General features: G+C 37.9%; 2 long non-coding RNA genes across 3 annotated transcripts in view; both read left to right on the plus strand.

The window, feature by feature from the left end:
- Positions 1-21,225, plus strand: part of LOC308176298 — a 121,181-nt gene that overhangs the window by 13,336 nt on the left and 86,620 nt on the right. For both annotated transcript variants that reach the window (XR_013938213.1, XR_013938214.1), the window contains exon 2: positions 18,166-18,286. This is a non-coding gene — a long non-coding RNA (uncharacterized lncRNA). The remainder of the gene's footprint in view (positions 1-18,165; positions 18,287-21,225) is intronic.
- Positions 386-9,611, plus strand: LOC308176299. The gene is made up of 2 exons (XR_013938215.1): positions 386-3,825; positions 3,936-9,611. It is a non-coding gene; the product is annotated as an uncharacterized lncRNA (long non-coding RNA).

The following is a 21,225-nucleotide window of genomic DNA, read 5'->3' on the forward strand; positions in this document are numbered from 1 at the left end:
TTCTGATGTTCGTGAAGCATACAATACAAAGCTCAGAGAGTGACATAGCCCACTCAAATTCCAAAAGCTCATTTCTTAAACTTAGTTTGGTAAAATTATCAAGTACTGTAACATATTTACTAGCTTGACAGACTCTTTTTTTCTTAGCCAGCCAAACACAGCTTGTGTTTTTTCAAGAGAACAGATTGTCGTGGTTCCTCCTTCTTGGTGTACAGCAACATGGGCGTGTGTGACAGCAACAGAACAGCAGCTAGGACTGAGAGGCAAGGAGCGCTGGGGATCCACGGAGTCATTTCCTGTCCAACTACTTAATATCTGCTCCTTACCTTAATAGCAAATAGGTACACCTTTGAGAGCATTTACTAAATTAATCCTGGTTATCTACTAATTTCAAACTAAGAAATAGTCTTTTATGTAGTTATTTGGATCTTAAAGATTAAGTTGAAAGACTGGAATTTCATAGCAAAATGTATCAAAGGTATTTATCTAAGGTCAGCAGACCTCTTAAGGAGCCATAATTAATATAAGGCTAGAGTGTCACCGTTCCAGCTGAGCCATTCAATTTCAGAAATCTCTGGTAAAGAAATGGAGGGGTGACAGCATGTGCTGTGCCACTGGAAAGTTTAACACTTCTTATTTGCAAAGGAAGCACAGAGCACAGCAGTGAAGTCATACCTTACAGTAACCCCAAAACTAAAATAACCTGATTATGTACCTGCATATGGAGACTGTCTTCTGTTGATAAACTCAAGTCTTAAAAGAAGCACTGAGATGTCCTTGTAAATGAGGCTTACCTAGGCAGCCTTTCCACCTTGGAGAAGGTGGATTACTTATAAGTTTAATGAGGTGATCTCCTTTATTGCTGTGGGAAGAAAAGAGTACGAATATACTCATTTAAGGCAGCACAGCATGCTCAGTATATTGCAATGTGCAGCTTGCTTTGTTGCTTTTAGGGTATTTCTGTAAAGTAGTTCATAAATAATATTTTGTGTACTAAATAGACAAAGGAAAAAGACTTTTTTTTTAGCTTATTAATCCAATAAAGATGGGGTGAAGCAATATTCTGAATTTACCGTGCAGTAGACTTTCCTATTTGCCTGGTTATTATGCATTTCAAGTTTTTTAAAGGAAATATGCAATGGAAAACTATTATTGTTGCTATGAGAGCAAGAATTTGCTGCAATGGTGTAGTTGTTGAAGTTTGTAGCACATCAGTATGTTGACTGCTGCTCAGATGTGAAAACAATGCGCGGCCAGTTTGAAGAGGGGCCAGAAACTTGAGGAAAGGGTTATAAGTGTAATTAATACACCTCAAGCCTTTTTCAAACACTTGTAGATAACCTACTTCTGCATTTATTGTCCAGTTCTAATATGTGACATTTGCAATCTGAATTGCACTGAACTTGAGGCTACTGGACAGGCCAGCAGGACACGAGTACTTCAGCTGAATGATTGATTGCTTGTTCTGAAGAAACCTGTTGTAGAATTTTACAATATTAATTTTGGGGGTTGTAATGAAGAGCTTTACAGAAAACGTTCTCTTTTAACAGTGGAAGGAAGTAAATATGTTAAATCAAGATATTCTAAAGATTTCTGATGGCAAAAGCTGGCAAACAGGCATTTGTTCACTATCACAAACAAAACAGACTGAACCAAGTGACCTGCAATGAGACCAAAGTAGTCTTAAGTAGCAGGACAGTGTAATTATCTTTGTGCCTCTTATCCCACCCAACCTGCTTTCTGTTGAGAGGGAAAAAAAAAAAAAAGAAAAGGACTTAGATGTTGCCAAAAAAGAACGAAGACTATTTTTAAAAGAGATAGCGAAAGGTGCACGTACAGCTGTTCAAGGAAGTTGAAATGGCGTTGGCTTGTTGTCTGTAGGTACCGTAGCTTCCTTACAGGCAATGAAGCCATAACCTGCAGGCTGGTCCGAAGGGTTGTCTGTGCTACCCCTTTGTGTACAGCCCCTATAAGAAGGGTTCTTGCTGCAGCTGGACTACTGGTTCTAACAGGGCACAGGGAGGTGGGTGCATTCAATTCAGAAAGGCTGCAGTGCCAAGCTCTCTGTTCTGTCTTGTAACCAGAATGGTATCTTAGGTCTGGACCCAGACTTGTCATGTTCAGTACAACAGACTTGGACTTCATGTCTCAAGTACAAAAATTAAGGTTCTCATACTAACAAAGCTTTTAGGGTCCATGGCTTCTGGCTGCTAACCTCAGAAACAAATGATTTGAGAAACGAGAGCATCTACAGTTTCCTTGCATGTTGTGATGAGTATTCATGCCTGAGAGCACCTGGACAGTTTTTTCCCTCCCACCTAAACTGATTTTATCCTACTTCCTGTGGTACCCCTTCCCTCATTTTCTGAAACATGTATGATGAAGCCATCTCTGACAAGAACATACAAGGCACATTTTTAGCAAGATCTACCATTTTGGTGAAGCCTGCACTCACATAAAGAGACTCGCTGGTGCCAAAGGCATGACACTAATGGATTTCACTTCCTGGTTCAAAACTTCTGTGAAATGTAAATCAGTCAATATTTAAGACGGTGTCACGTCTGGGAAGGTTCTATTTTTCTTAAAAGATATTGGGAGTAATCCTTTAAAAACTGGAATCAGGTGCAACTCCTAGGGCTACTCTAGGCTGTATAATACTGCAGAATCAGCATAGTATTCAGCTACCATCTAGTGGGGAATTTGAGGTAGTGTTCTGAAAATGTGGAGCAGTAAATGCTCCAGAATCGTTAATTCCTACATAGGCAGACTTAAGGAGTTCTGGGAATCAGTTTTTGCCTGCTTCTTTTACATCCTTATAACTATTCTGCTTTCACAGGAATAATCACGTTCAAGGGAGGAAGTATACTAATGTGGATTAAGCACTCAAATGCAGAAATACAGAAGTGTAGAGTTATATTCCTGTTTTCCTTACAAACCCATAAAATACACTCGTGTCTTCAGATTCTGAATAGCTCCATCTTCCTCTCATTTCATCAGACATTCTGGCTTAAATTAATCTGGCAAGTACAAATTCTACAGTGTAGTGACTAGGTTATGGTTGCTTTGGTGTCTATGCTGCACATGCAATTAAATGCAAGAGTAACAGTAGAAAACTAGCAACTAGCAAATCAGATACACCTGAGGAACATACAGGTTTATGTAATATTCTTTTAAGTAACTTTTTCCTGCTCTGTAATTTGGCTTATCAATGCTTGTAAAGATAAGTGGGTGTTCCTAATGTTAGCTGAATAAAATGGGAGGTGGTAAATGATGTAAACAAAACACCCTCTTGCCTAACAGCAGTTAGTAAAAGAGAACAAACCACAAAAGCCTCGAAGCAGAGAGCAACATCCCTGGTGGTAGTTGAGCAGCAGTAGTCATCTGAGAAGCATTGAGTTGTGCAGTTAAACTGCCTGGTGGTGCTTGGACTTGTTTCAGATGCACCAATCTGATTCTCCTGAATTTGGGGGGAATCTTAAATATCATGCATTATATTTAGCCTCTGCCTCAAAGGAACAGTGAGCAACTTTCCCTTTATTTCTACTGAGCATGTTTGTGGCACCTGTACCCTGTTCCCCATATGGATATCCTTCACATTAAGACAGCTCACCTTAATGTACCTCTGTTACGGTTTGCAAGCATATGCAGATCAACATCCAGTAATGAAGTTTACTGCTGTTTTTTTTCTAGGTCTAGAGAATAAGGGCCTATTTCGTCGTGTACTGGCAACTCTGCAACTGTGGTCCCGATGCTAGTTACTTATATTAAGAGTAGCTGATTATTAAAGATCAAGTCAATTTGTGTGGTTCCATTTGTGGTTATAAGGTCTAGTACTGTTGAGCACTTACCTACTATATAGTTGTGTGAAATATCAATATAATTTTTTAGCTAAACATATATCTGCATTTTTTTTAAATAACTCACTTGTTTCATAGGGGGAAACACACCAATGAAGTTGATCTGCACATGGCGGTACTACTGGCTTTAGTTTGTAGCAGATAGATGATAGGAGTCAGCCAGTCACTGTGAGCTCACTGTATGTAAGTTTTTCTTCTTAGAAAATTGTGTTTGAATGTTGGGTTAGAATGTGAGTTGGCTTATTGGTTTAGCTTCTGGTAGAGACCTGCTGTTTTTGGCATGCTTGAGTTCTGAGTGTATTCATTCACTCCTGCTTTTCAGCTAAAAACTTCCAGTTACTTCAGTGAGATATTTGGGGTCCTTTTTTTGTTTTGTACTAGACTTAAGATTCAAGCTGATATTTTAAGTGTTTTTGAGCACATGGATTCGTATAACTTCAGAGCTTTCTATTCAAGACTAGTGTCTTAAGTCAGGTGTCTACATAATCTGGTAGTATAGATTACAATACTGAAAATGGTTAGAAGAATATATAGACTTGCTGCTGTGACTATTTTTTTTTTTTTGTGTGTGTAGCAAGGCACTGTTTCCTAGTAACTGAACTAGAGGATGTTTAGAAGTTAAAATTAAATAGGCTTCCTTGGGCAAACCAGTCATGAGTTACTCATCTAGGAAAAAATACTAATGAAGAACAGTTTCATAGGCTTTTTAGAAAGGCAGTGAAAATTGCCTTTTGCTGGCTGCATTAAACTGTAGCTCTTTATTGGCCAGTGCTTGATTAGCAGGATCAGTGTGTTGTCACAGAAACCAAACATACTTGCTCTTAACAATACAATAGGGAAAGCTATTTAGCTTGGAGTTTGTTTCCTCGTTCTTCATTCCTTCAATGCAGTGAGCCTTCTATAGACTTCTACCAAAAAATCACGAAACCTTCATTGACTGAGACCAAAATGGGCTGCAATACCAGTAAGAGCACAGCAGTTGTAGAATCTGTCCAAAAACCTGGAGAACAGCCTGAGGAAGAAGAAAAAGATGACCCTTGCATGGAAACGACTGCTGATGCTGCCCAGAATTCGGCTCTGAAGGACAGTGCTTGTGACAGAACAAGCTGAAATAGGGTATTGATGTACTTCAAATACAAACTGTAGCTATGAAGTAAGCAACTTAATTATTGGTGTTCTGTGCTTGAAGGGATTGATCTTTGTATTACTGACAGACTGCGCAGATCAAGTCGAGTTTCATGCAGGATTTGAAGGAAATCTGTATTTACAGTCGATGGTGTGAGACACCATCAAAGTTGATGGATTCCCTGGGTGAATACTCAGAAGTTTGTGTGTTGCAGAAGAAGCAAACCATCAACATTGCTTCCTGGAAACTTGCACTGAAGTCTGAAGTAATCTCATGGAAATCGGTGGAGCCCTAAATCTAAGACATTAACTGACTTTTTTTTTTTAAATGTATGTATATGTATCTGTTAATTTTGACTCTGACAAAGTTTGTATTGTAATGACAAGTATAAATAGCAATATGTTGAATAATCTGAAAGTGTTATGCAATAAACACAAATCTACTTCAGTATATACAAATTCAACTACATATGAAGTTTTGTCTATTCTCCAAACTGTGCATGTTGATCCATTGATGTACATTCATATTTACTATAGTTCATTATGATCTGATGCGTTGGAATTTTGAGCAGTTTAAAAATCCTGATTATAATCAGTCTTCAATCTTGTTGATGCAAAGGTGTGCAACAATTCCTGTGCTTGAAGGTGTAAACCAAGTAAATTAGTGTTGTAACATATTTGGTTCTTTCAGTTCTTAACATGTGCAGTAAGAGATGTGCACGTACTTAGACATGCACACACCTAGGTGTACATTTCTTTGTGGGCTGACCTATACTTAACTTCGGACTGTTAATTAAAAGACAGTCTGGCATTTCTTAGTGTTCTCATGATTTAAGCACTTGTTTATAGTGTTTATGTATGTCCATTCTGAGAAGATGAAATCTTTATTGTATCTCCACTAAATGGTGGATGGCGTGCATCTTTAATGAAGTATGGAACTCACTTTACAAGAGAGGCTGAATGCCTGCTCTGTAATAGCACTGAAATGTTCTTGATTGCCATATATAACAACTTGGGAACAGTATATTCTGGTACTTTTTTCATAAATAAGGCAGCTTTTAAAGTTATTTCAGTAGTCTGCTCATCTGAGTTTGGTGTCTGATAGTTTTACTTCATTCTACTTACCTATTTTAATTGCTTTGAACTATTCTAGCTTGAATGCAAATGAGTTGATTGAAAACAAGTATGGTGAGAGGAGAATAAACTTTTAGCTGTTTCTGAATTGTAGACAGACTCTAGAAAACAAGAGGATCTGGCTTTAACTCTCAAAGGGGCATATATGAGATATATTTGGCCATCTGCCTAAGTATCTGAGGGCTAGCTCTTTCTGAGGGATGGCGGTGTAGCACTTCAAACTGACTAGAGGGTAAAGCTGGGTGTTTAAGAAACTTCTGTTAACTAAATTCATGTACTTCTGAGCTTAAAAAAAAATGTTTGCTGTTTCTGCTTTTTCAGATGTGCTTTGTCTTGGGTCAGTGTTCTTTGCTTAAAAACTTAGCTTCTTTTAAATCCTGTGTCTTACACAAACAAAAACCTGCTGTCTCTTAAGAGGTAGCATTAACCTTTGGGTAGAGAAGGAATAACAGAAGGTGACTCCTCTCTGAAGGGTCTGTTTCTTGCTGTGGTGGGTATCTCTAACATGGAGTTGTATGTTCAATGAGTAACCTGAGTTCAGTAAATATAATTTATTCAGTACGCCTGTTGGGCATACCTCAGTTGGCATGGAGGTGGTGGTGGGAAGCAGGAAAGATCAGATCTGTTACTACTTGCTGTGTGTTCATTATAGCCTCAAGAGCCAGCGAAGACAAGTTAAAGGGGGTTGGCACTTCCAAATGGGAACTTGACACTTGGCAGAATTAAGCCATAATTCAGCAGATTGTTAGAGCTTTTCTTTAGCCAAATGCATGTTAGTTGGTGTTTTTGTATGTCTACATTAGCATATCTTGTTTAAATGCTGGCGACGCTCATTTGAGAGTATGAAATATAGCTGCTTTCACTGTGTAAACTGAGAATTTAGCTAGAGCAACCCGTGCATAATTTCACTGCCAGTGTGTAGGCTACCAGACAGGGTAACCATGTTTGTACGTGGGTACACCTAGCAACCTGAAGCTCCTGGGGGTCATATCCAGAAGTTTACAACAGGAGTTACCGTCACTGTAAGGATGTCTAACTGCTACACTTGTGGATGGGCTAGTGTCTTAACTTAGAGTAATATGGGATGATATGTGTTCTTCATCCGAGTGACTGGTGGCAGCCAGGGCATTTCAAAGGTGTACGCAGCTTGGCTGGTAGTGGCAGGTGGCCAATGTAAACAGCAGCCTGTGGCTGTTGATTGTATATCTGGTATGTATGCATTCTTCTCTCACAAACTGGATCCTATATTCTTAGTGGTAGCTTGGGACCTGCGGTATCTTTATTTGAATGGTCATGTGAAGAACTTCATGTCCTTTGCTTTCCCAGTGACCCAGTGCAGCGTTCCCTAAAGTGGTGTATTTACAGCTTTACTCCCTGATGGGAGGGCAATGTTGCGCTTCCGGAACAATTGTATTTCATTCTGTTTGGACTACCAGTTCAGTTCCTGCACTTTACAGCTGGCAGTTCTAACATGAATTTTTAAAATGGCACTTGATCCTCAAGTACTTAGCTTAAGGCATTGGCTAGATAATGATTTAGCACTTCTTGATACAGACTGCAAGTTGCAGAACTTACTATGTACACACTACAAACTACTAGTAAGAAAATTTATTTATAATGTTCTAAGCATATTATATTTCTGATTCTTACGTCCTGGAAGTTAAACAGAGGATGACATAAGTTACCAAGCTAGTGGTACTCAACATCCTGTAGTTTCTCTTTAACATTGCATACAAGTACCTTGTTTCCTCTTTTCCCTAAGAGATTACCCTATAACTGCATTTTGGCTTCCTTCAACCCAGACTTAGGTCATCTTCAACAGTGTCTCCCTTTCCCCACAAAAAAGGCTTATAAAATATTGTCCTACCACGTTCTTTATGACTTACTCGTCTAGCATGTGCTAGTCTGCACGTCAGAGGAACTGCTCTGCAGAGCTAGGGATTTCGGGTATAGGCTGTTGTAATAGGTGAACTGTAGTGATACTGTCAGGGAGATTCAGATCCATTTGTTCATATCTGAAACGATATTGAGAACTAGATCCACATGCAGCAGCGTGGAGCCCTGGGCAGGGCTAGCTAGCTGTCCTGCTAGCAATGTGTGTGCTAGCTCAGAAGGTTGTGTGTTGTGCTATGATGCACCACAAACGCTGAAGCAAAGGAAGGCTGTGTGGTAGGCATATGATCTTGGAGTCTGGTGTGAGAGTACTTGACCTCCAAACATCAAGGGTTTTGTTGGTTTTGTTTTCACTCTTCCTGCACTCTTCCTATCTACCCTATTATGTAATCTTATCTCTGAGAGTTGCTATACGCCCTTATGTTGAGCTTTCTGTTTTTCCCATTACTTCTCTGTCTCTGGGAGGGAAAAACGTTTGGTTTATTGCTTTACATTCAAAGGAGGAGGAAAACAATTACTTGGGCAAGTGTTAGTAAATATCTATTGAGCAAGACTTTGATAAGCAAACAGTTGCAGAGATGACTGAAAACTGCCTTATGAGCAGGTGCTGGGGCTGTGTGGTCTTTTGTGTTCTGTCTGTGTAGCTCAGGTCCTCCTGCCCTCAAAATAACAGCATTTTTTATAACGATGCTGAGAGCACGTTCTTTGAATTTTGGGATGTGTATAATTGATTATGAAAGCTATGGAGTGGCAAATGGGACAGAACAGTTAATAGAAAGTCTATGGAGTCTTGCCAGTGATCCCAGAAATAAAATATTTGTCACAATTTTGGAAACCAGAGCTGATCTGGGGATTGGAAAACACAAAATTACTTTCTTCTATGCAACCTTCAGTGATCATCCAACTTCCCATCTTGTGCAAGGAAGTTGATCCATCTCCTGAGGATCTATAATCATACCTCCCTCACTCCTGAAATGGAGTGTCTTCACTTATGAGTTCAGTCTCTCACCTGCAACCATTCTTATCCTATTTTCTGTGCTGTTGTTACTTTCCACTGTCGTCTATTATGAATAAAAATATATTATGAAAACTTTTTGCTGATCCAGATCAAAAATACCACAAATCACGGTTGGAGCATATGAAATTCTGATGTTAATAAAATAATGGAACATGCTTAGAGAAAGCCTGCACCTGTATTTATGGATAAGACTAAAAAATGAACATGCTACATCGTAAGTAGGCAGGATATTTCATTTTTAGCTTTGGGTGTCATGGAACAGGATTAATTATATCTGTGTGGACATATAGGTAATGACTTAAACTAACTTGATTGCTGCAGTTCTTTGAATTGTCACTCCATTGCTTTTTAGAGCTGAAATCACACAGAAATGGTTGTTTTGTCTTTTTACTTAGCTGCTTGTAAAATATTAACATGCCTTTGACTCATGGTATCACTGTCTTTGCAATTAGATTCTTACTAGGCATTACGTAAATCCACTATGCCATCTAGCAGGAGGGGGACAGTAATGGGGAGGAGGTTTGTAATGTTTTGTAACAGATGGCCTTCATCTGGCATATGTAATTAAAGATACTCCTCACTTAGATGTTGCTGTGTCCCAGTAGTACCTGCTTTTTGAAAAAAAAAAGAAAACACTGCCTCAGTGCTTGTTTTTCCTCATTTACCGTCTAGTAGTGGTGGACAACCACTTACATTTCTCAAATAATTACCTGTATCCTGAATCCTTAAGTGTGTGCCCACATGTCTGTATGTATAAAATTATATAAACAACCCCTTTTTAATAGAAAAACTTTGCGTTCTGTAGTAAGATCAGTTTAAGATTGGGTTGTTGAGCCTGGAGAAGATTCCAGTACCAAAAGGGGGCTACCGGAAAGCTGGGGAGGGGTTTTTGTCAGGGGGTGTAGTGACAGGACAGGGGGAATGGTCTTAACTAAAAAAAGGTAGATTTAGATTAGGTATTAGGAAAAAATTCCTCACTGTGAGGGCGGTGAGGCCTTGGCCTAGGCTGCCCAGAGAAGCTGTGGGTACCCCGTCCCTGAAGTGCTCAAGGCCAGGCCAGATGGGGCTGTGGGCAGCCTGGGCTGGTGGGAGGTGGCAGAGGTTTGCAATTAGATGGTTTTAAGGTCCCTTCCAACCCAAATCATCTATGATTCTATGATAAGGTTAGTAAGATTAACTGAAATGCTACCTTTCAGGTATATTGCCCAAATAAGCCTATGTATGTGCTGTGTGTCTTATTCTCCACTTTGGTGAAAACATGGAGTGACAGAATTAAATAAGTAGTCTCAACTGGGATTTGTGATAAGTGCTCTGGTTCTTCAGGATTAACAGTCCTTCCTATATGCAAATTACACTTCTTACAGTGAACTGAAATGCCAAGAAGTTTTGGGTTAAATTAAGTGAGACCTTATCTACATATCCTTCATCTCCTCTCCCAGCTGTTGAGCACTTATTGCCTACAAAAATACTTGCTAAGACGTATTAAACTTTCTTCAAAAGTATTAAATCACTGAAGCAAGGGAACTGAGCTGCTTCCAGAAGATACCTGAGGGTAATAAACACTAGGGGGCGATGTTGTAAAAGGAATTAAGGCCACCGCTGTGTGAAGGAATACGGTACACAAGTGTTTCCTGACGACTAGCAGGGAAGAATGCAAGAAACCAGTATTACATGTCGAAGTTTCCTAATTGGAAAGGCTATATATTGCTAACTATCAAGGCTTTAATGCATTTTTTTCAGATGTTATAAATTGAATGCCTCAAGTATTCTTCTATGTAGTGCTTAAGTTCTGAAGCATTTTCTGTTGTCATTGCTGTATTGTAAGCAGTGCTTGTAGGCCACTTTTGGGCTATCTGTAACACTAAGCTATGGAAGCTGTATTTAGAAGCAGACTTTCTCTGAGTCTTGACTGTGTTGAGCTCTTGCATAAAATATTAGAACAGCTTTTGTGTTAAACATGGCTCCTAAAGGGTACAAACTACCTACTAAAAATAAAGAAGCTCAGCAGTACAAGGTAAGGGCAGTGACCTGATGGAGGATCCTATTTGGAGACCTTGCAGGAAATACATGTTGCCTCTGGACTCTGGATACTTTGAAATTTACAATAATTATTACTACTTTTTTCCTGTAATGGCTGAAAAACATACTTGTGCTTTGCTTTAGAGAAATGTGATGGGAGCGCTCTGGGAAGAGTTCAGTATAATGCTGGAGATGCAAATTTTTTTGGTGTGAATATATTGAATAGCTGTGTAGTCCTCTTCAAATGCGAGACGTATTTCTATATTGTGGTTAAAAATCATCGCAAGTTACTCCAGTAGATGATGATCCTTAACAAACTGCAGAGAAACAACTTTAGGGCTACCATTGAAAATGCAGATTGAAAATCAATTTTAATTCATTTCACTCTTACAGTGGAGTAAGAAAATTAATTACTTTTCAATGCATGGTGGTATGGTATGGCTAGATGATAGCATTAAGAAGCTAAATTCTTCAAATGAAATACTTATACCAGAGCAAAATGACTGATGTTTTATTCAAGAGTTTTTGCATGCAGCTCTAGAAAACTCCAAAAGCCATGAATCCTTGCAAGCAGACTTTGTGACTACAAGCCATTTCCTGTATCTGTTAAGCAGTTCTGCAGTACGAAGTGATCTCTAATTAAAATAAATTTGTCATCTATAAAGTATACGAAAGTTTACTTAGAGGTTGTCATAATAAATATTTTCTTACTGCTTTCCTTGATTCATTGATCCATCTGACTTCTGTAACTTCTGTCAAACCAAAATTGCTTTTTTCTGATGAATTTATTCTAAGGCATCTACCACAAGTCTCAAGTAATTACTATGAATACTTGCTGTTTATCTGGTTAAATTCCTAGGCCCTGTTGTGATGGGCAAACATTACTCCAAACACGTCATTCAAGAGAAGCCTGTGAAAGACTGAGTGCTACATCTCAGCTGTTTTTTTGGCCTTTGCTAAAACTGCTTTACAATTTTAGCTCCCAGGTCCTGGAATCGTTTCTGTATCTGTAGCTCTGAACTCCTGGCTCCTGATCATGCTTATTCTGCCCTAGTCTGCTTCCTAGTCCTGGGCCATTTTATTCAAACCTTCTGCAGCTTGTGCTGAACCTCTTGTTATCTGTTAGGCCCCATGTATGTGTTTGAGACCCATGAAATCTCTTGGCTTGTGTGTTTTTCACTTTGGCTTGCTCTGGGATGATTGTCTGAAGTGTTGGCATCAGATCCAGTCTGATGAGCTTAAATCTTCTGGTGAAACAGATGTTAGAACTGAGCATTTCTTGCTTGCAATGTTCTTGCTCAAGCTGGTCATGTGTTATGAGCTATGTATTCTGATGAGAAATTGCTTTTGGGATGGCTGGGACTTGCAAATCCATAGTTTACCTAGGACTCCTCTGGTATCTGAAACATAAGTATTACTACATGATTCCTTAAAGAATATTTTTACCGCTCTGAAAAACTTTGAGATGGCTGAGTTCATGGTCACCTGCAGCTTTAGTAATTACTTGCATGGTGATTATAGTCACTGAGAAGGCTGCAGATTGTCCGGTTTCCGCTTCTCACTTGTTTAAGAAAACATAACTCTTTTGCTTGTTTCAGGTCAGTTTCTTTACAATCCAAAACACTTTATATTCCAGTTGCTTAAATATTAAGCATTGATCCTTTTTATTGTATAGTACTTCTGCCTTTTGCACGTTGTAGGTAGCAGCTTGGTGAGCATCTGTGCTCAGTAAGGTGCCAGACCATCAGAGCTGAGAGCTGTTGGGGCCAAGCTTCTGTCCTCAGTTTCTCCAAGTGCAAAGCAGTGTTTATAGATATAAGTATTTTACCCCATACCTCACATTTTCATTTCTCTTCCTTCTGTGGTCCTTTGGTACTGAAGCAAGCTATCTGCACCCAATTTTCTTGGTCCCTTTGCTGACTCTGGTGTTTGAACACTTATTCAGAATCCAGCATTCTTTTCATTGTTCCTTAATTATTGTCTCTTGAAAGACAATAATTTTGAAGTGAAATCTAATTGCTTTTAGTTCAAGCATCTGCTAGAAGATTTCAATAGATAATGATACTTTGAATTGCTGCAAGCTGGAGTTTGTTACTGATGGCTGGTAAAAGTCTTTGACATATTAGCTTTGGAGTGACATTGACTAATAATAATAGTAAACAGTTTTTCTTCGACTTCTCCATTTATATGTACTTAAAAGTGATCCTGACGCTGTCTTTTAAAACAGATTCATTCTGACTGGAAATGTTCAAGTTTATTAAAAGTTCTAAATTCTTTGGAAGGTTTTTAAACTCTGTAAAGCCATATCAAAGCTAATCATCAGTTGGAGCCAAAAATACTGGAAAATCATTTATATGAAAACGGAAACTGTTATAATTTAAAAAGGTGCAAATGAAACCATGCTTTTTCAGAAGGAGATCAATGAAAACCACTTTATTAGAAAATATAAATCACTTTTTAATTTCAGATGCAGTACAGGAAAATACTCTGGTTTCATTGAAATTGATTGGTACACCTGCAGAGAAAAGCAGCTTTATCATCTCATTATCAGTCAATTAATATTCAGGTCTAAATGTGAATACTGTTGCGGTTAACTGTAAATGAATGATTTTATTGAAGTCTTAATAGACCAGGAAAAGCAGGCTTCCACTATGCTAAATGAGGTCAGATGGGGGAAAAAAAGTAAAAATGAGTAATTCTGTTAGCGATTTAAACATCTTTTCAGTGTTTCCAGAGCTTTAAAAGGACAGTTTCTTGAACTGAGCATGCATTTTTGGTCATATTGAAGTTTCCTTCTGCAGGGTGCTACTGCTCATATGGGGAAGCTTCCACATTTAGCCTTTCTGGTATTTAAGTGTAGAAATGCATTTCTTAAAATTGGAATAATAGATTTGCATGCAAAAAAAGCACTAAATATTGAACAGACTCAAATAATTCAAATTCATCTTGGACAGTACTATTTTCTCCTTCAACATATGCCTTGTTAGCAGTTTGCTGGGATAGTTGGAGAGATTTCTGAGAAGGGAGGGAGTTGGGGAATGATGACCTTTCCTCCTGCTGTAGGAGAAAACTTTCTGCTAGGCTATAAACAGAAGGCCATAAGCGTGCTTCAGTTACCATTTGAAAGCTTTTAGGGTATAAAAAGATGAAGTCAGCTGATCGCAGCTATCATGTTCAATTAGTTTGTGTGTTTCCCTGTTGCGTAGTTATCTCCCTGGGCTTGTAAGTTAGTGCTTTAAATTGGGCTGAAGTGTGGTGAGATTCCCTTTTTTGCACCCAATAACAGGGTAAGTAGCAGATACCATAAAGCTTTACAATCAACTACACAAGAATTAGAAATCAGAAACATGTGGTTGAAACACGGTGGAATCGATTCTTGATCAAGGATTTTGTTTTACAAAATAGTATTGTGCTGCTGGGACACCAGATACTAAGTATATATAGGTCTAAAAGTATTGCCCTTGTAGGAAGATTGGGATCCCTTTGAATTCTATTTGGTTTGAGAAGACCTTTACTGAAACACCAGATATTTTTTATTGACTTAGAAAAATGTAGAACCAATGTAAATTTTTACTTTCAAAAGTGACCTTTTACAAGTTTGTTCTAAAGAAAACATTTTCAATGGGAAATTACTTATTAACTTGATGATTTCTGAAGCTGTTTCCTTCCTCACTTCTCTCCTATTTAAAGCTTTTCTGATGAAGCTACAGTGTCACTCCAACAACAAAACTGCAGAAAGAAGCCCTCCTCCCCTGGCTGGTCTTAGGAGTATTTTGGCTGTAAGTGTGGTCATGGTCATAATGTATAATCAAAATGAACCTAACTTGAGGTTATTTGGATATTAACTTCCTAAACCGTTTCTAGTTCACGTGACTAATGAGCTGGAAAGCCTGTACAGATACCGTTATTATTGTTGCCACCCAAATTCATGCATCCTGGCCATATCTTCAAAACCCATGGTCTTCCATTTTGTCTGGAAGAAACTCATCTACTTTTTTAGGTAACAGGAAGACTTTACAAGAGAAGACTCTTGCCACCATATCAGCACCTTACTGTCTGAAGGACAGTATGGCTGTGTGGATGATGCTCCTGAGCCTTTACAGTTTATAGGCTTGCATGTCAGTATGACTACCTGTTTGTTTCTTTAGAGTGCTCTCATATTTCAGAAATACGTGCTTCTGCTGAAACATTGGTTTTACTGTCCACCTGGTGTATCTGCCAAGCAGTGTACACTGGCATTAGTTAGATTTCTCATGTATGTAAAGTGTAGAAGTTGAAAAGCAAATTGCTATTCGATATATGATGATCCACAAACATGCAACTGGAGAGGTAAATCAGGTAGAATTGAATTGTATGGAAGATGAATACATAAAAAGCTCGTTCAATGTCTGCTTTAATCATTAGCAAGCTTTTGCACATGATTCTTAATTATCTCATTTATCTAATCTAGTGAGGCATAAGACACTAACTGCTGCAAGAGGACCAAACAATCGTTAGAATCCTACTCCTGTGGATACGATAGGTGGAGTAAGAGTGTAAACTCATTAGAGTCCTTTTTAGAGAGAACCTCTGCAGGCATCTGCTTAAGTACACTATTACTGCTGATACTTCCCAGCTTCTTTATTTTTAAATTGCTATAGCAAATCCGGTTATTGATCTGAAGTTCCCCACACTCTATAACTCTATTGAATGTTCATCAGAGGGAACTTAATCTTCTGCAAAAGATTTGTCATCTTCTTTTCTTCATTTGAAACTAAGGCTTTGTTATCACTGTACTGCATTTGATCTGACTTCTGATATTTGAACTTTTTGCACTAAATTGTCTGTAGCTCTCTGACTCTCAAAGAGGATGTGTATGCCTATTTCTCTCCATTTTGTTTTCTTAATATGACTTAATATGATATGGTCAGATCAGGTCACTTAGTCCTGTAATAGGTGCATTCAGAAAACTTATATTTAAATATTTCAAGTTAGTCCATAATTGTGAAATCAAGCTGAGTAGGTTATTCTGCACAAGGGAATTATTCTTTTACCTGAGAATCTGACATGTTTTTTTCTTTTTTGAAACTATTGGTATTAAATGCTAGTATTTTTATTTAACTTTGAACACTTGAGTACATAGATGTTTGTTCTATGCTATCTGTTCTTGTCAAATCCCTTCTAAATTCCTTTAACTTATCAGCGTAATTCTGAAATTTGACAAAGCAAAAAATGGAGGAAGGGAATACAATTATTGTCACTGTGTCCTGAAAGCTCCTTAATGAGGCAACAGTGAATGAGATCTTTATTTGTTTTGATTCTAGAGTTCATTGGTAACTGCTCTTAGACTTCAAAAATGCCAAGGTGATCTCATTGTTGCTTTACTACTGAGCATATATTGTAATTTATGTGTAGGGATGGTCCAATAATTTCATAACTGTTACCTACAGAACTAAGTAAATAGTGAAGAGGAACTTTTGATGGCAGGAACTTAGACATGTAACAGCACATTACCACCACCACCCCAATCTTCAGCCCACAAATGCCTTTGACAATTTAGCCAAAGCCAAGTTTACCCTTTTGAGCATTTCTGGTGTAATTTGTCAAAATAAACAAAACCCATCGGAGATATGCTGGAAATTGCAGCGATATCTCCCTTTTCTTCCTCCAGAAGTATTTTAGATTTATTCTTAATGGGTTAGGAGGCTGTGTTATTTCCAGATAACTGATGTGTGGCAGTAATGTGTTTATTGGTGGTGTTCCCGCTTGGAAGTGCTGAGTGACTTACTCATTTTCACAGCCTCAATACGTAATGCAGGCAGCCAACCTAATGGGTCATGGGATCATTGGATGGATCAGTACAACATGTATCTAATTCAGTGTTTACCTGTGCCTTCTGTAATAAGCTGTGAGCTAAGCATCTGCTTAGTGCTTTCTTCTAATCAGTATTGTCAGAAAACCTGTTGATCTAATTAGACATATATAGATTAAAACTGTGAGCATGTAGCTTTCAGAACACTTAAGGGCTAATAAAGACCCTATTCCCTCCTGTCCTGTTCTATGCTGCCCCTGCCCCTTTCTGTCGTGGCTGAACAGAGTTGCCACGCAGTCAGCATCTTCCACAGAAGCACCTTTTCAGGTGTACTAGTTGACAGTTTCTACCATGGCACATCAGGGTGCATAAGCTGTATCATGCCATATTGTGTACCATGGTATGTCAAAAACGACATGGTGCATTAAAGAAGAGATTTTAAGAACTGCTACGTTATTAAAGCTAATCAGAGAAGTTTTCTATGTTACAAAATATCTACTTTCCTGTTTCTAACTAGAGTTTTATAAAGACATCCTAGAGAAAACCCATGTGCCTGTTTTTCTTTTTAGCTTTGAATTAAATGGTGCAAATGTAAGCTGTTTCAGAATCAGATCAGGTATAAAAACTACTGGAGAATCAGGTTCTTGTGAGTATTGCAGCCAGCTGCTGACCCAATGTAACTCCAAGATTTTCCTAGTCTTGACAAATGGATTAAAGTGTCCATGAATTTGGAAGCGACAGAGAAAAATCTCTGGCAGTTGACAGTTAAGACAGTTAAATCAGTGTACTCAATGTTTGCCACTATTCCTGATCATATTTTTGTAAGTATAAAACCAGTGGCAGGGATGAGGTGGAGTCTGAATTCTGTGAACCAGCAGCTGGGACTGTCTAGAGCTTAGCTAAAACAAAGAAAAAACCCCAACCCATCAAGGTTCTATTTTCATGTCTGTCTTTTATGTACAAAATTTATACATATAAATGTGTACATACTTACATAGTGTATATTGATAATTTCAAGTAGGAAGAAGGGGACTACAAAAAACCATCATAAGCATAATCTTTTTTCTTTAAGTTTACCTCAAGCCACTCATTAATTGCTGCCCATAGCATTTTTTTAGTCTACCTCAATTAAAATAAACAATTGATATGGGAATAGATAGGTACGGAATAGAGATGACAGATGTACCTGCATTAGCTAAGTCTTGATTTGTATTTGATTATATTAGCATCAGTTAACAGATATCTGGAACCTGTTGATGATCTTTGAAACAAGATATAAGATCAATTTTTTTTCCTGGTACTAGAGCTTTGTGTTGTCGCTGCTTCAGGTGGACTGTGACAAGAACTACTGAACTATAATGACTTCAGGAGAAGAAAGACAGCAACTACTGCTCAACATGTTCAAGTTGAAAGACAATTCTGGTCAGAAGCTTGAAATCACAGATCCCAGTAAGTTGTGATAGTCTACTTGGACTTCTCTGAATCTGAACTAATAAGTTATTTACCTATTTGTTCTAGATATTTCCTATATGTAGCTAATCTGCTGCGTTATTCCTTTCCTCGCATCTCCCCAGCTTCTTTTATGCATTATTGTTCTCAGCTTATGTGAAAATATGTTCTGGTCATCTACATCTTTACACTGTGCTCTCAAACTAGTCTTTAGTAGTAAAGAGGCAAAGTAGTATTTGCTACTTTGCATAATGGAAGCAAGTGTTAGGGAGCTGCATTGGAGGATGGGAGGAAGCGTCACGACTCTACTCTTCTAGCCCTCAGTTCCCTTATATCTATCTGTAAATCTATTCTGTTTTTGCCATTCTGCTACTAAGCCAGCAAAAAACAGTCCTTTTTTCTTTTTTTTCTTCAAGGGGGTGACCTAAATCCTATGGCTTTTCAAAAATCATCCCTGTTTTTTTCTGGTCTAGTAGAATAAACTGAATATGTTCCTCTGAGCCAAAAGGACCACAAATTTGATTTCTTAATGACAAGGAGGATTCTCTATTCCCTTTTTCTTTTTTTCTCAATGATCTTGATATTACAGATGTATGTCTCTCCTGTCTCTCCTAAGATTTGATTACTAAAGAAATGGATGTTGTTATAAACTTACTCTTCTGGTGGTTATCATCCACAAAAGGGCCTGCTTTTAAACTGTTGAAAACTTGCAGCTTACTCTCCCAGTAGCTCCATGTAGGTTTCTGACAAGATCAGGCCCCAAAATTCATTTCTTAAATCTTAATAGATCAGAAACTAATTTAGCTTAAACAAATGAACAAAAAGCCCCGAAGGTGATGCTCTTAGTTGATGATAACTCACTGCAAGCTTTTCCCATTTAAGAGCAGAAAATAAAGAGCATTTTGGGAATCTGTGTGGAAACTACTTAAATAATCATTTCTCTAGCTCAATGTATGAAGTATAACGTAGCAAATGTTGCATTGTTACTTTTTTGATTTCATGCTGACTCTGTTGGAAAAAATGTGGTGGCTATCTGAATGTTATGGTTCAATAACATTGTTTGTGCTACTATGTGATGTAAACAAATCCAACTAACCCGTTGCTTTTTTGTACACGTGCATACATTTGCATACATGGGTGTATGTTTGTGATAAAATATAAACCAAATATAACATTTAGGTATTGCTTGAAAAGGACATCTGGTAAATCTTGGCAAACGCCAAGGAATAAACTCACAAAATAGGTTGCAACTTTTATCCTCTGATTATGTGGCAATACCTGTATCTACAGCCACAAAACCAATCAGCTGTCTGTAGTTACATTTGACACTATGACAGGGGATCCTAAACAAGGTTTGTTGTATTGATTTTGCTTTTATGTGTTGGATTAGCAATGTATTTGAATGTAAGGACCATGTAAGGACCATGATATTGCTCCATCATATCCAGTAAAACCTAGTTGGACTAATACTTCTCAAGGAATGCATGTATGTTATCCAACCACATAGGAGCACAGGTGATATAGGAGCATCAGTTACATAAAATCAGTTACTGTGCCACCACAGTTTCTGTTGGCTTGTTGGCTTTATTTCTATGGTAGAAAGAAAATCCCTTTTTATTTATTTTTTATCCAGGTTATCATGAGCATGACTGATTCTGAACAGTTTTGGTCGTGTTGCCTGTAGGGGAATTATAGTGCTGTTAAACTAGGCTCCTACATTGTTTGTTCAATTAAGAAGCAGGAACAAATGTTTTAAACAATAAAAAAACACACACACAAAAAACCCATCAACCTCAACTTATATTAGAAACCTCATATATCTGTTGTTCAGGAAAACAGGAGCAGTAGACACAAGTTTACTAGAATCCTCAGGAATTGAATTAAATTTGTGACCCTGGTATTTTGCAAACGTATATTCATGCAACTCTAAATTGATGTTTTTAGACCCTAATGGAAGAACTATATTGATATCTAACTGTTGCTGGATGCAAAGGCTTTACATGCAGATTAGGGTTGGATTTTGATGTGTTTTTATATATTTTCCCTTTTATTTTCTTCACCTTTTATGATCTGTAATACTAGCTGTATCTTCCTGATGCTGAGCTGGAAAATGCTGTTTAGATTCTGAAGTTGTAAACTGACATTTTTCTAAAATATCTGTAACTTATTTTTCCCTAACTTGGGCAATGTTGATGCAATGGTTTTTCCCTTAAAGGTAAACAATGCACTGTTATTTAAAATCACATGTTAGCGGACTTACAGTATTTGAAATTCCTGTGAAAAAAAGAGCTAAATATATTGAATTGCTCTGTATAGTACAGGTAGCTGTCAGTCCCAAGGTGCTACATATGGTAAGGCACATCTTCAGACTTCTAAAAACTTCTTTGGGAATTTGTAGGGTAAAATGACTTGAATCCTGTTGTTTGTCTTCCAAGTGAGTAAAAAAATAAATAAATTGTTAAACAATCTTAATTTGACTGTCCTACACCTAACCTAACTGAGCACTTTGGCACTCATCTTTCTTAATTTGGATAAAAGTTGAAGGTACTCTGAACCTTACAGTCCAGGCTGTTGTAAAGCAAAACAGTTATTGACAGGTTTCAACTGGAGTTTTGTGACTCAGTTTGTACATAGGTAGTTGTGGAAGAGAATTCTCTTCTGGTAGTGATATACTACTGTTCACAGTGGCTCAAACAAAATCATTGTTAATTTCTTAGCGGATGAGATGAATGAAGCGTGTAACAGGCAGTCTGTAGCAGTCAAGTTTATTTGAAATATACATGGGGCAATGTCTTTTAAATTCTGTCTTCTGCTGAAATGGATTATTTGCTTTAGAGAACTTGACTTGTTAATAGATCTTGTATATTTCACAGATTTCAGGCTACATGTTCATAAGTAGAATTTAGGTGAAAAAGCGAATCTGTTTTGTCATCTTGACT

Source organism: Anser brachyrhynchus (assembly GCF_964034855.1).
Source record: "Anser brachyrhynchus genome assembly, chromosome: 12".
NCBI classification, from domain to species: Eukaryota; Metazoa; Chordata; class Aves; order Anseriformes; family Anatidae; genus Anser; species Anser brachyrhynchus.